At 39.3% G+C, this 14,120-nt stretch overlaps 1 pseudogene; it reads left to right on the top strand.

Annotated features, from left to right (window-relative positions):
* The first annotated feature begins 9,376 nt into the window (after positions 1-9,376).
* On the top strand, positions 9,377-10,711 carry LOC133757099 (tubulin alpha-1C chain-like; annotated as a pseudogene).
* The last annotated feature ends 3,409 nt before the right edge of the window (positions 10,712-14,120 follow it).

The raw sequence follows: 14,120 nt of genomic DNA, 5'->3' as shown, positions 1-14,120 counted from the left end.
CTTACATAAGTATTGACAAAAACCGTGGTGTGTGCACTAATAAGACTTCCTCAAAAATCTCTTTCTTATGTAATAAAAGTACCCCCAAAGTAGGGGAATACCAAAAAATGTAAACTTGTAAATGGAAAGAGAAGGAATACAAAGCTTCTTGTCAAATATTCAGTCTTTAATTTTCTGATGGGCAATTTTTAGCCACACACACAGCACCGGGCATTTAATGTCCTAGAGAAGGTCATGGTACAGGTTTCTCAGAGGAAACTTTGTTTATCTGACTAGGTACAGTTTTGCGTGGGTTCAGTTTCATGCAATTAAGTTTCACTTCCTGTAATAGATCTTTATTTTTTTATCCCACCATGAAGAAACTGTCAGTTTATATCATAACAATTTGCTCAAGCTAGGTTAATTTAATTAATATATCGGGCCTTATCTCACACAGGAGTTTTATACAACACCTCAAAGATTGTCCAAGAATGCTATTGCTATATGGAAACATAAATATCTTGTGTTGGCACAAAACTTAATATGCAAATTTGTACACATTCAACTATGCTCAGCTGAGTTACTGCACTCAAGAGCCATTCTGATTGAATTGCACAAGCACACATTGCTGGAAATGCAAATACAGAGCCTATGGACTTGTTATGGAACACCTGTTTGCATCAGGGCAGTCTGTAACGGTGTTATTGAATGGTTCTTTTCATAAATTTGCATATGCGCAATTCTATAACACAGTAGTTATTGTAAGTCCAGTGGTAGTTTGGGTTCATTTATTTCCAGATACTTTTCAAAGTCTTCAGGTTGTATAAAACTCAGAAGGATTTTACCAAACAGGCCCCTCCTCCAACCCCACCTTTTTGGAACTGGGTGTGCCCAAAGGGGTGCCTGAATCTTCCCACAAATGTGCCAAGTTAACAGTGGGTTCTGAGTGCTGTTTTATCTACACGGGGTGTTTTCTAGATATTGCACAAACCGTTGCCATTCCTTTTCTTTCTCCTCCTCCTCCTTTCAAATGACTGGAAAGATGCACTCCCTGGTGCTAGGCAAAGCAAAACTCAGAAAGATTTGGAAAATTTAATTTATTCTAAACTTGGATTCCATGAGGTTTTGAGTGGGTCTGAATTATGTAAAACCTGTTTTTTCAGTCTTAACCATCCGCTTTCTCCAAGAGAAGGACCAGAATCGAGTAGTCATCTGGGCTTGATTTTCAGAGCAAACCTGAGGATCAAAATTCAGCTGCACAGCTTAGTGCCAACCCAATAAGCACGTATGTCAGTGGGGGGACAGGAGGGTGGACACATACGTGTGTGCTCATATGTGCGTCTTTAAATAAAAGCATGCTACGTATCATACCTAATGATTATTCAAATCGAGTTTTTAGGCTCTCAGCCTCCTCCCTGGTGCTGACTGTGGGTTTGCTCTGGAAGGCACAGTGGAAACCTATCAGGAAATGGGTCTACACATTCCAAAACTTTTGGGGAATTATTTTTAAGGAAGAAATTATGCAGAGAGTTGTTCCCTTCTGTAATTTCTAGCTCAAAGCACCTATATCTTCACTTACCTAAGTGGCTCTGAAAGAGGAGATGACAAAAATCTTATTTTTCACAAGTGCTTTAGTAAGACCACTTAGGTGGCAATTATTCAATACATTTTAATAAAATGGATGTTTGGATGAATAAATGAATGGATGAATGATTCTGTTTATAAAGATATTTGGAAAAAAGATATTTGGAATTTTTTCTGATTAAAACAATTTGTATTCTAAGTACATTATAATTTAGGCATTTTTATTTTAAAAGATACTGTTATATACTACTGATCACTTGAAACTATTCATTTGTCTTTGATTATGGAAAAATCTTTTTTTGATTCTTGAGCATCCTCTAGTGATATTATGATCCCAAATTCTAATGCTTATATTTATTTATACTAGTTAGCCTCCAAAATGGTTCTTGTGACTCATGCCCCTTGCTTCCCATATTGGTTCAGGGCTGGCCCCGTGCGAGCAGGAGATCATAGAAATGACCATATATGACCCTCAAGATTTAAAAAGGCATGGCATTGCCCACCCTGCTCCCCTCTGAAGTGCCGCCTCTGGGGAAAGCTAGCTGCTATGTTTAGAAGACTGAAACAGACCCTGAGGAGACCCAGATGGAGAGGAAACAGGCCACTAACTTCCTCCACTCATGAGGCAGCTACCAAGGAAGATAATCTGCAAAGCTCCAGTCAAACCTGCCACTCACCCCAAGTAAAATCCGACTGTGACTACCAGACTCTCCTAAGTGGGGACTACCAGCTGTGACCTTCTTCAACGCCTGACCTAGAATTGTTGGGCGTAATACACTATTATTTTATGCCATCAAATTTCAGGGTCATTTGTTACACGTCCATAAGCAACTGGAATAATAGTTGCATATCTAGGTACTCAGCAAATGTATAGATTTAATTCTCACTTTTATGAGTTTAGAAAATCAATGGTGGTCCTAAAATCAAGTACATACTTAATATTTCAACACGTTTCTTTCAAAGTTTTTCTTAGAAAGCCTTCTGTGCTGTGTGTATTCAATTCCGGGCCACATATATACCGAGTTGTCTTTGTTCCTGTTGAACACTGGAGAGCTGTGAGGTAGCCAATGACAGGTCCTGCTTTTCCAGCCTTTAACTGCTTTAGTGGATTTTCTTCTTTTTTTCTCTCCAAAGATGTGCTCCTTTCACTATCCATTTAGTGGCCCCTGGGTTTGGTGAATTAGTAAGTTTGAAGATTAATGAGTAGTGAGTGATAAATCTGTGAACCCATTAATCAAATATTGGCCGGTAGCAGGTGTCAGGGACTGTGTTAGGTATTTTCACCTGTAACTCTCTGTGTTTCCACTCCCATTACCCTCCTTTGGGTGCACTGTGCTTTTGCTAGTGTTTCACATGCACTTGATCTTCCCAATTGGCCTCTGTATTCAGAAAAAAAGGGGGAATCTCAGAAACAAAGAGGATTTGTGAGGATTGAGCATCTTCCCACATGATTTTATTGTAAAACATGGAACTAGAGTATGGTGTTTGTAAAGGAAATCCGAACACTCCCCATTGAGAGTTTCCACTTCCCCAAGAGACGTGAGGCCGCTTCTCTCTAAGAGTTTCATTCTCAGGAGGAAAATGACTGTAAACAAAAACAGAGACCATGGCTAAAGAGCACTGAGCTCTATGCAGAGATATACATGGGATGATTGCTAGAATCATTGAGTGGCTGCATTGGAGGACAGATAGCCTGAGATCTGGGCGAGGTGGGGATGGGGAAGGGATGGAAGGCCATGACAGGAAGAATATCACAGTATCACAGACAGGAGCAGAGCGAGAAGGTCACAAGGTAGGAAAGGACTCAGCCTATGTGGGACTAAGTGAAGGCCAGCAGGCAGAAGGAGGGCAGAAGGATGGCAAGATAGGACAGAAGGAACACACGAGTCAGGTAGGCCTGCAGACGATACAATAGGAAACTGGGATCTGCTTCCTAAAAGCAATGAGAAGCCAGTGAGATTTTTAACAGGTGCTTTGACTTGTATTTGTAAACAATTCTTTGGGCTGCTGTGTGGTAAATGGGCTGTTACATGAGGGAAAAATAAATCAGGAAACTGTCGGGAGACTAATTCAGCAGTACAGGGCAGGCTAATCCTGGCTATGGACATAGCCAGTGAGGACGTGAGCAGTTGATAAAGGAAAGTATTCTTTGGAGGAAGAGCCAGAGGAACTTGATGCATTGCATGTGGGGAGCTTCCTGCCAAACCTTGGCTCTCCTTGCACTGTCACTTTTCTGGCTTGTGCAGCATTGCTTTTACAATCAGTTGAATCCTCACTGACCTTTGCCTTATTATTTTGTAGAACAATAAAAATTAGAAAAATGAAAAGGTTGGTATTGATGATTAAAAGCATGGATCTCCAAAATGTGCTATTTCAGACATTAGGCATGCTGAAAACTATATGTTTTATCCTCAACTGGTTTCTCAACAGTGAATTCAATGTTAAAGAGTAGAAGAAAATTAACAATTATATATAATGTGTGAATGTACTGTTGCAAATTGTTTCTAAAAGATAAACTTAAAATAAAAGTTGATTAACATTAACAAAATGAAGAATAAAAATCATATGATTATTTGAATGGATGCAGAGAAAGCATCTAGGTAATATGGTATGCTGGTGAGGATGTGGGGGAAAAGGTGTCCTAGTACAATATTGATGGGAATGTAAACTAGTATAGCCATTATAGGTGACAGTCTGGAGATTCCTCAGAAATCTGAAAATAAATCTACCATATTACCCAGAAATCCCACTCCTGGGAATTTTCCCAAATGAAATGAAATCAGCATATGAAAAAGTTATCTGTATGCTCAGGTTTGTTGCAGCTCAGTTCACAATAGTTAAGTTATGGAATCAACCCAGATGTCCATCAACTGATAACTGGTTAAAGAAAATGTTGCATACATATACTATGGAATTTTACTTAGCCATAAAAATGAGTGAAATCTTGTGTTTTGCAAGAAGGTAGATGCAACTGGAAACCATTATGCTTAATGAAATAAATAAGTCCCAAAAAGATAAATATCATATGTTTTTTTTCTGATCTATGGCAGTTAATATAGAATACAAAAAAATGTGTAGGCATGAAATGAACCTCTTGTGATGTCACTGTTGTTGTTAGCACTTGCTTTTACTACTACGGAACTGTGGAATTACTTGTTGACTATTATGGTTAGTGTGTGAAGTAAGCCTGTAATTATAGAGTGGATTGAAAGCATGTCCTTGTAGAAAATTAAGAAAAAAAAAGGAAAGAAGCATGAGGAGGATTGAGGGAGGGATGGAAGTATGATTATCTTCTTAGAAGTGTACTGATGAATATACTAATAGAATATACTAATAAAATCTTTATATTAAAAATTTTCAAAATTTAAAAAGAAAAATTTAATTTTTCATATATCATTTGGTTAATGATTTTGTAAATACTTGTGAAACTGATTTTTACTTACTAAAGCATCTAAATTAGTGTAAATCTGGCTCTGTCTTACCTAACACTAGAGGTACCAGGAGGTGCTGCCATCAGTCAGAATCACACTAAGGCTATCATCATATTGATACGCATGTCCTGAAGCAAAGCAAGACCTGATAGTGTGGGCAGAGAAGCATCACTATGTGGTGTTTTTTTTTTTTTGTTTTTTTTTTTTGTTTTTTTTTCAAATCGTGTTTTAATTAATTTATTTTTTAAAGATTTATTTATTTATTTGAAAGGCACAGTTACAGAGAGGCAGAGGCAGAAAGAGAGAGAGAGAGAGAAAAAAAAGAGAGAGAAAGAGAGAGAGAGGTCTTCTACCCACTGGTTCTCTGCCCAGATGGCTACAAGGGCCAGAGCTGTGCTGATCTGAAGCCTGGAGCCAGGAGCTTCTTCCAGTTCTCTTCCATGGGTGCAGGGGCCCAAGGATTTGAGCCATCTTCTAATGCTTTCCCAGGCCATAGCAGAGAGCTGGATTGGAAGTGGGGCAGCTGGGACTTGAACTGAGGCCCACATGGGATGCTGGCATTGCAGGCAGGGGTGTTAACCAGTGTACCACAGCACAGGCAACTTAATTTATTTTAAGTTCTTGCATGCTGAGGTAGAAAAGGCCCATAAAATGAAACATCTCATAAGCTGCAGCAGGCTGAGCCCGTGAGATTGAATGTTTGCCATCTGTTCAAGGACTAGCCCTGTCTTAGATGCCCCTTCTCCCATGCTCCTGAGCACTGGGGTCTATTTGTGAAGCTTGAGTTGCTGCATAGGCAGCATACTAAGTCTTCATTAAAATACAATTAGGTGACTTTTACTCCTTTTTAAACAATGGTAGTGCAGTTTATGGAAACAACTGAATTTGGCATAGCCTGTGTCCACCAAAGCACCTCAGATGATTTCTCAAATGTTTTTGGTTCAGTAAAATCCAAATGCATCCTGCCAACTGCCTTTTTTTCCATGACTTCCACATCCATGCAAATTTCAGAGAAAATTTAATCCGTATGTTTCTGATTCACTCTTAACTCATCATATTGTTGTTTTCAAAAAAACACAGTTTTATGTCCAAGCAACTCTGGGGCAATTAAATGCGCGCGTGCACACACACACACATACATACATGTATATATAATTTGCTTGTAGCCCAAATTTTTCCCCAGTGGAGCATTTTAAAGGATTAAAGATTACTGGAACTTCCTCTCAGCTTCATGTTAACTCCAAATCATTCTTGTAAGAGGTGAGTTCCAATCAGAGCGCAGAGAATGTGAGATGAGTGCACATTTCTGCCAGCAGCTGCCTGGCCAGAGCCAAGGCTGACTCAATCAGCATGTGTCTGGCAAACAAAGCCAAGTTTACCCTGCAATCCTCCTCAGCTCCCTCCAGACTTAGGCCAACTTTTCTTCACTGACTCACCATTTTTTCTATGGTTTTTAGATCTTAAGAACTCATTCTATTCCATCACAAATCGGTATAATAATTTAAGCAACATAAAAGTGCTGAGAGATCAAAGTACCACTCAAAGTAAGTAAGAGACTTAATAAAGACCAAATTGTTAATATTAAGTGGAACTTTTTAATAATTTCCCAATATAAACCAATAGAAATATGAGTAAAGGCAAATATTGTAATATTAGAATCCCACTGCATCGTATTTTTTGACCATTACATTAGAACAATTTTGCATTTTATAGGAAACTCTATTTTGTTCCATATTTCAGAACATTGAAACTATAGCTTGAACTATCTTCTCCTCATATTTCATCCTCTTCACAGGGCCTTGAGTCAAAGATCCCTCCAAATGCAGCTACATTCAGACAACTAATGGATGGAATGGGACCTACCTGAATAATGCAGTAAATATTTTGATGTCCAGAGAAGGCAACAGGGAGACAAGAAAGTTTTTCAAACCCATCACAAAGTTGTTTTATCAAGACCAACACTTGTGTTGCTGTCTTACTTGGCAACATTACATACCATTTTGCTACTTCATCAAGTGGACATATTAACACTTGATTGTTAATATCTATAGAAATATACATTTGGCTTCAAAAATTCAATAAGGAAAGCTTTCTGAGGCTCACATATTTAAGAAATTAGCTATATTTAAGAAAAAATACAAGACTCCAATGGATATCATCGATCTTCTCTACCTTTGCCGCACTTTTAAAATTCTAAATAAATTATGCAGAAGTAAATAATTTGCATCTTTACTTGTAATACATCTCCAAATTTTGATTTTGTTTAAAATCAAATTTATGTCAAAAGCGATGAGTTCGTAATAGCACTCATAAACCTAAAGTCAAAACTTAGTAATCACTGCAAGCCGAAGCTTGCTATTCAAAAGATTGCCGATGGGGGCTGGCTGTGTGGTGCAGTGGGTTAACGCCTTGGTCTGAAGTGCCAGCATCCCATATGGGTGCCAGTTCAAGTCTTGGCTGCTCCACATCCAATCCAGCCCTCTGCTATGGCCTGGGAAAGCAGTAGAAGATGGCTCAAGCCCTTGGGGCCCTGCATCCATGTATGAGACCCAGAAGAAGCTTCTGACTCCTGGCTTCGGAGCTCTGACTGTTGCAGCCAATTGGGGAGTGAACCATCAGATGGGAGGCCTCTCTCTCTCGCTCGCTCTCTGCCTCTCCTTTCTCTGTGTAACTCTGACTTTCAAATAAATAAAAACAAAAATAAAAATCTTTAAAAAAAAAGATTGCCAATGAAAGATATAATTAAAAATTTGTTTTGCCTTTTCAACATGAATAATGGAAAAAGTTGCTGCAATTAATTAGGAAATGTTCTTTACAGAATTCAGCTCATGGATGTGAAATAAATGATAGAATTGGAAAATCATCACATACTGTAATTGCTTAAAAATATCTTGATTCAGAAAAAATCCTGAGTTGATGAAAGTATTAGATGAAGATTGATAGAAAAACATTACAAAGGCAAGATCAAGGTATCGTCAACTGAATAGGTGGTCAATCTTAGCACCATCTAGTGAAAAAGTAAGTCACAGTGTCACTAAAATATTCTCACCCAAAATACATGAATTTTAATTTATTGGAAAGTCTAGAGCAAATTTTTATTGTAAACATAGAGGATAGAGAAACATATTGGATAGTATAAGGAAGCAAAAAAATCTAGAATGTGAGTTCCTTTATATGGCAATTAAGTCAGTTTTCTTCATTAAATTAAAGGCATAAAAATTTCAGTGTCCCTACTTGCAATTAAAACAGACTCAAGGGACACATTATGTAATATTTAGTTGGAATCTCATTTTCAACAAATCAACTTCAAAAAAACATTTTGAAAAAAAAACAGAAAATTTTAACACAGATTAGTCATTAAAGAGTATCAAGAAATTACTGAAAATTTTTGTTGGTTGTGATAACAGCACTGCAATTCCATAAGAAAATGTTCCCATATGAGGACAATTCCAAAAAACAAGCTCTTCATTTCACCAATCTTTTGAATTTTTTTGTTTCAAATTTGTTTATTTCTTCTCTAATTTTAATTATTTCTTTCTAATAATTTGGAGTTTGGTTTATTGTAGTTTTTCTAGGTCCTTGAGATGCATCAGTAGCTCATTTATTTGGTATCTTTCCAGTTTCTTCACGAGGGCACTGATTGTTGTAAACTTCCTCTTAACACTGCTTTTGCTGCATCCCGTAAGTTTTGATGTGTTGTATTGTCATCTTCATTTGTTTCCAGAAATTTTTAAATATCTCTTTTGATTTCTTCTATGATCCAGTGTTCATTCAGGAACATGTTGCTCAGTCTCCATGTGTTTGTATATGATCTAAAGATTCTTGAATTGTTGATTTCCAGCTTTATTCCATTGTGGTCAGAGAAGATCATGCTATGATTTCAATTTTTTTGAATTTGCTGAGACTTTCTTTACAGCCTAGCATATGGTCTATCCTAGAGGAAGCCCCATGTACAGGTGTGAAGAATGTGTATACTGCAACTGTGGGTGAAAAGTTCTGTAGATTTCAGTTAGGTCCATTTGGTCTATAGTATTGATTAGCTCCATGTTCCTTTGTTGATTTTCTGTCTAGTTGATTTGTCTATTGATGAAAGTGGGGTGTTGAAGTCCCCTGTTACTGTTGTATTGGAGTATATGTCTCCCTTCAGATCCATTAACATTTATTTTAAACAGCCAAGCACCCCGTAATTGGGTGCATATGCATTTATTATAGTCACATCTTCCTGTTGAATTGATCACTTAATCATTACATAGTGCTCTTCTTCATCTCTTTTAACAATTTTTGGTACTTCTCCCCTGGACTCTTTGCTGGTCTGTCAGTGGGAGCTCTCGTCGCTGTCCCCTCACTTCCTGCAGTGCTGCACATCCCTATGAGGCCCTGTTATGCGTGAGTGCATCTCCATCCAGGTCGGCCAGGCTGACGTCCAGATTAGCAATGCCTGCTAGGAGCTCAATTGCCTGGAATAGGATATCCAGCCCGATGGTCAGATGCCAAGTGACAAGACCACTGGGGAAGGAGATGACTCCTTCAACGCCTTCTTCAGTGAGACAGGCACTGTCAGGCACGTTCCCAGGGTGGTATTTGTAGACCTAGAGCCCAGGTCATTGATGAAGTTGCCAGTGCAAACTCTGCCAGTTCTTCCACCCTGAGCAGCTCATCACAGGCAAGGAAGATGCTGCCAATAACTATGCCCACAGGCACTACACCATTAGCAAGGAGATCATTGACCTCATCCTGGACCTATTTTGCAAGCTGGCTGACCAGTGCATGGGCCTGAAGGGCTTCTTAGTTTTCCACAGCTCTGGTTCTGGGTTCACCTCCCTGCTGTTGGAATGCCTCTCTGTCAATTACAGCAAGAAATCCAAGCTGGAGTTCTCCATCTACCCAGCCCCCCAGGTTTCCACAGCTGTGATGGAGCCCTACAACACTATTCTCACCATACACACCACCCTGGAGAACTCTGATTATGCCTTCATGGTAGATAATGAGGCCATCTATGATATCTGTCATATAAATGTTGATATCAAGCACCCCACCTACACTAACCTGAACTGCCTTATTAGCCAGATCATGTCCTCCATCATGGCTTCCCTCTGGTTTGATGGAGCCCTGAATGTTGATCTGATAGAATTCCATACCAACCTGGTTCCCTACCCCCACATCCACTTCCCTCTGGCCACATATGCCCCCATCATTTCTGCTGAGAAAGCCTACCAGGAAGAGCTTTCTGCAGTAGAGATCACCAATGCTTGCTTTGAGCTGGCCAACCAGATGGTGAAATGTGCCCCTCATCATGGTAAATACATGGCTTGCTGACTGCTGACAGTGGCAACGTGGTTCCCAAAGATGTCAATGCTGACATTGCCACCATCAAGACCAAGCGTAGCATCCAGTTTGTGGATTGGTGCCCAACTGGCTTTAAGGTTGGCATTAATTACCAGCCTCCCACAGTGGTGCGTGGTTGAGACCTGGCCAAAGTACAATGAGCTGTGTGTATGCTGAGCAACACCACAGCCGTGGCCAAGGCCTGTGCTTGCCTGGACTACAAATTTGACTTGATGTATGCCAAGCATGCCTTTGTTCACTGGTACATGGGAGAGGGGATGGAGGAGGGAGAGTTTTTTGAAGCTCGGGAGGACATGGCTGTTCTGGAGAAGGATTACAAGGAGGTTGGAGCAGACAGTGCTGAAGGAGAGGATGAGGGTGAGGAATATTAACCTGTCTGCACACGCTGCTGTTGTCTATCTTGTGAAGCTGTCAATAAAAGTGATGTTTACATGTTAAATGTCAAAAAAAATTTTTATATTAAAGTCTGTTTTGTCTGATATTAGGATGGCAACACCTGCCCTTTTTTTTTTTTTTTTGCATTCTGTTAACATGAAATATCTTTTTCCATCATTTCATTGCAGTCTGCATATATCTTTGTTGGTGAGGTGTGTTTCTTATAGGCAGTAAACAGATGGGTCTTGTTTTTTAATCCATTCAGCCAGTTTGTATCTTTTAACTGGAGAGTTGAGGCCATTTACATTCAAGGTGACTATTGATAAGTAACAAATTGGCCATGCCATTTTTTCATAAGTATTCCAATTTTTATTTGGATTTCTTTTGCACTTTTACTGGGGGATCTTCTGCTGTCACATTCTTGTATAATAATGGCTATCTTTCTGTGTTTCTGTGTGTAGCACCTCCTTAAGCATCTTTTGTAAAGCTGTACAAATGGCAATAAATTCTTTCAATTTCTGTTTGTTATGGAAGGTCTTTATTTCACCTTCATTCATAAAGGAGAGCTTTGCATGGTACAGTATTCTGGGTTGACAGTTTTTTTTTTTTTCTCTTATGGCTTGGAATATATCTCACCATTTTCTCCTAACCTGTACGGTTTCTGATGAGAAGTCAGCTGTGAGTCTAATTGGTGATCCTCTGAAAGTAATCTGGTGTTTCTCTCATGTACATTTTAGAATCTTTTCTTTATGTTTTACTGTGGACAGCTTGACTACAATGTATCATGGTGAATATCTTTTCTGGTCATATCTGTTAGGAGTTCTATGTGCTTTCTCTATTTGGGATTCCCTTTTTTCTCCAAACTGGGAAAGTTTTCTGTAATTATTTCACTATATAGGCCTTCTAGTCCAGTCTCTTTCCACACCTTCAAGAAATCCTAACATCTGTATGTTGTATTTTTTTGATAGTATCCCATAAATCTCCAACACTGTTTTTTAAGTTTTCTATTTTCTTCTCTCTTTTTTGGGGGGGTGGTTTGACTGTAAGATTTCCAAAGATTTGTCTTCTAGTTCAGATATTCTTTCTTCTGCCTCACCAAGTCTGCTGTTAAGGCTTTCCAATGCATTCTTTATTTGATCTATTGAATTCTTCATTTCTAATATTTTATTTTGATTTCTCTTTAAAATCTCAATTTCATAGGAAAAATTTTCATTCATGTCATTATGGATTTCTTTAATTTGTGGATTTGCTTCTGATTATTTCTAAATAATATTATGATTAATTTTTTGAATTCCATTTCAGATATTTTCTCAATCCATTCATCTTCACATTCTAGTATTGAAACATTGTTCCATTCCTTTAGTGGGGTCACTAAAGGATGTCTTCCTTAATCTTGTTTCTTGAATTTCTGTATTTGTTTTTATGCATTTGCAGAATTTATTTCTGGTTTTTTTTCCCTCTAATGGATTTTATCTTTGAGCTGTACCTCTCTGGCTTAATGTAATGTCTGCACTTTCAGTAAACACCAAGAGGCGTGTGGTGGATGTGTCTGGGGAGCTCTAGTCAGTGTTTGGGGTGAGGTGAGCATCCAGGGTAACACCCAAGTTGGGCATGGTAGATCTCAATCCCAGATGTTAGCTCCCAGTGTGTTCTGCACCACCATATGTACTACCTAGATGACGTGCACAGTCTTCACTGTGAGCACAGTTCCTGCTGCAATGACCTGCTGTTGGCAACCAAGGAGCTCTGAGTGTGTAGAGCTGTACCCGGTGGTTGCCCAGAATGTGGCTACACCCTGCACCTTTTCATGTAACCAATGAGTCTCCATGGTCTCAGCACACAAGTTTCCCACAGTTATTTGGGTGCACAGTTTTCTCTCCACCCTACCATCCTATCCAGTCAATAGAGAGGCACATGTTCCTTCAGACAGCTCTGCCTGGGTGTCTCGATCCTGGGAGGCTGCAGGCACCTCCAGCCAGGTTCAAGGTCAGTAGGGACTGCAGATTGTTCCCTCTGCTAGAATCTCTAGATCGCTTGTGTACACAAGAGCCACTGGCCGAATGGTGCTGTTTCCCCACCACTACCACCAGTACTGCTGAGAAGATGGCATGCCATGTCAGCCAGTTGGTGTGCACACGCAAAAAGTCTTCCACAGCTCCCACTCAAAAAAAACTGACATCTGCCCTTTCTCACCGGGCAGCAGGTGCTGTTATGGGGTTCTTGGAGTGAGATAAATGTACCTCCCTACTTCCACTGGGTTTGCAGGCAACCACTAACCCCCAGGGCTCCAGTCCAGATTCAAGCCATGCTTTCCCTCTGGCTTTATCACCACAAGTTGCTGCATTCTGGTCTCACCTCCATCTCCAAGCTGCCTCCTGCTCTGGCTTTGGGCTGCTGCAATTATGCTTATGATTGTTTGTGCTGCTTGTCCACACCCACCACACAGGTCCACGGCATTCCTCTTCCACTTGTACGATTTTCAGTGCGGTTTTCTCTCCAATTCTCCTCTGAGAGTGTACTTCCTAAACTTTTTTTTTCTATTGTTCTTCCCTAACATAGCACAGTATGATGTTCCCTAATCCACCATCTTGGAATCTGCCCGAGTCAACCATTTTTAAAAAGTTGCCTTTGTGGATTGGAACTTGCCATGTTATAAAAAGTGCATGCCAAGGCATGTCTGAACTCTTTTGGAACAATGGAGTGTCACACTTTGTAACCATTATCTCTGAGAAGGAAAAAAAAATGCTTTTCTATAAATGGTGTCCTGTGTATGCATCACAATGCTGTTGACTGTTTTCAAAGTTGTTTTAGGATCATCAAATCACTTGACAGAGGGCTTTAGGCTTCATACAGGAGCCCCCAAAATATGTCAAGATTCTGAGGAAATTAACAAGTAAATAACAAATACATGTTTATGCAATGCCTTCTAGTTTAAGCAATCTGGTTGTCATTTTCTCAAGGGAGTTATTTAAATTTTAAATGGAACAACATCTCATTTAGATTTCTACAAATATGCTTGGGCACAGAAGTAATTTATATGTACATGAAACTCTTCACTTAAGCACCTGAGTACTTGACAATAATTAAAATACAAAATAGACATATTAACTTTTCCTTTTAAACTTCCACCTTTTACTTCTTCACAGAGCATGAGAGGAAATTTCTAGAATAGATTGTCTAGTATGTAGAGATACTTCTTCCCACAACCACATGATGTCTGATGGCAATTCCTTCTCGAAGCTCTTTCTCTTGTGTCTGTCGAAAGCTATGCTCTGATCTTCATGTACACACTCATTCTCTATTTTCAGAATGTATTTCTTTTTAAAAAAAATTTCAATCCTTCGTATTCCAACAGCCAGAAACTGAACATTTATCTTACTCTAATGCTAGCAGTATAACTAGCAA

This window comes from Lepus europaeus, chromosome 3 (genome assembly GCF_033115175.1).
Source record: "Lepus europaeus isolate LE1 chromosome 3, mLepTim1.pri, whole genome shotgun sequence".
Classification (NCBI taxonomy): Eukaryota; Metazoa; Chordata; class Mammalia; order Lagomorpha; family Leporidae; genus Lepus; species Lepus europaeus.
This window is presented reverse-complemented; position numbering and strand designations above follow the sequence as displayed.